Source organism: Mustela lutreola, chromosome 17 (genome assembly GCF_030435805.1).
Source record: "Mustela lutreola isolate mMusLut2 chromosome 17, mMusLut2.pri, whole genome shotgun sequence".
In the NCBI taxonomy this organism is placed as follows: Eukaryota; Metazoa; Chordata; class Mammalia; order Carnivora; family Mustelidae; genus Mustela; species Mustela lutreola.
In genome coordinates this window covers 31,661,991-31,663,752 of record NC_081306.1, presented here as the reverse complement: position 1 = coordinate 31,663,752, position 1,762 = coordinate 31,661,991, and the positions used below count along the sequence as shown (strand labels likewise).

The 1,762-nt window shown below is 34.4% G+C and overlaps 1 non-coding gene across 1 annotated transcript; it reads right to left on the bottom strand.

Annotated features, from left to right (window-relative positions):
• Positions 1 to 638: 638 nt before the first annotated feature.
• Positions 639 to 745, bottom strand: LOC131820206 (U6 spliceosomal RNA). Its single transcript, XR_009349524.1, has one exon. It is a non-coding gene; the product is annotated as a U6 spliceosomal RNA (small nuclear RNA).
• Positions 746 to 1,762: the final 1,017 nt, after the last annotated feature.

The window sequence follows — 1,762 nt, the reverse complement described above, 5'->3', positions numbered from 1 at the left end:
GCAACATAGGCGGTTTGGGGCGTACGAAAAGAAAAATAAAAGAAGATGGGATTGGGAGGGAGACAAACCATAAAAGACTGAATCTCACAAGACAGACTGAGGGTAGCTGGGGGGAGGTGTGTTGGGAGAGGATGGTGGGGGTATGGACATTGGGGAGGGCAAGTGCTATGGTGAGTGATGGTGAGTGCTATGAAATGTGTGAACCTGGTGATTCACAGACCTGTACCCCTAGGGATAAAAACACATTATATGTTTATTAAAAAAATTAAAAAATAATTTAAAAAATCCATTAAAGAGAAAACACATATTGCAAGCCCAGAGCTAATCTCATATTCAATCAAAAAAGTTTGAAAGTTTTCCCCTTAACGATCAGAAAAAAGACAAGTGTATCCACTTTCACTACTCTCATTTGACATACTACTGGATGTCCTAGCCAGAGAAACAAGGAACATAAGGAAATAAAAGACTCCAAAAAAAAAAAAGGAAGAAGTAAAATTTTATTTTTTTGGATAACATGAACTTACATGTTAAAAAATCCTAAAAACTTCACAAAAAATTTTGAATAAACAAATTTAGTAAAGCTGCCAAATACAAGATCAATATATAACAGACAAGAATTTTGTTTTGTTTCATTTCTTTTTAATATGGAATGCTTCCCAGTTTTTCATGTCATCCTTGTTTAGTGATCACGCTAATCTTCTCTGCATCATTCCAATTTTAGTATATGTGCTGCCAAAGTAAGCACAAGACAGGAGCATTTTAACACTCTAATGATGAACTATCTGAAAAAATAAAGAAAACAATCTAATTCACAATAGCATCAAAAATAATAAAATACTTAGGAATAGATTTAACTAAGAAGATGAAAGATCTGTACTCCATAAACTATGACATTGATAAAGAAATTGAAGGAGACACAAACGGAAAGATAGCTCATATTTATGAATGGCAAGAATTAACATTGTTAAAATGTCCATACTACCGAAAACCATCTGTAAATCCAATTCCTATCAAAAATCCAATGTTAGGGGCGCCTGGGTGGCTCAGTGGGTTAAGCCGCTGCCTTCGGCTCAGGTCATGATCCCAGGGTCCTGGGATCGAGCCCTGCATCAGGCTCTCTGCTCAGCAGGAAGCCTGCTTCCTCTTCTCTCTCTGCCTGCCTCTCTGCCTGCTTGTCATCTCTCTCTGTCAAATAAATAAATTAAAAATCTTAAAAAAAAATCCAATATTATTTTTTTACAGAAGTAAGTAAAGAATCCTAAAATTTATATGAGACCATAAAAGACGACAAATAATAAAAGCAGTTCTGAGAAAGAATGAAGAAGAGAAATTACACTTCTTGATTTGAAACTATACTACAAAGCCCTCATGCTCAAAACAATAAAGTATACTGGCATAAAAACAGACCCATAAACAAGTAGAACAGAATTGAGAGTCCAGAAATAAATCCTTTCATACAGTCACCTAATATTTGACAGGGGCCAACATATGTAATGGGTAAAGATAGTCTGTTCAATAAATGATATTTAAAACTGAATAGTCACATAAACAGTATGAAACTGGAACCTTATATCACTCATAAGTCTTAACTTGAAATAAATTAAAGACTTAAAGGTTATGCATGAAACTACATTACATTTCCTAAAGGAAAACATAGGACAAATTCTCCTTGACATTGGTCTTGCCAATAGTTTTCTGGATACCAGACCAAAAACACAAGCAAAAAAAGCAAAAATAAATAAATGGTACTACATCAAACTAA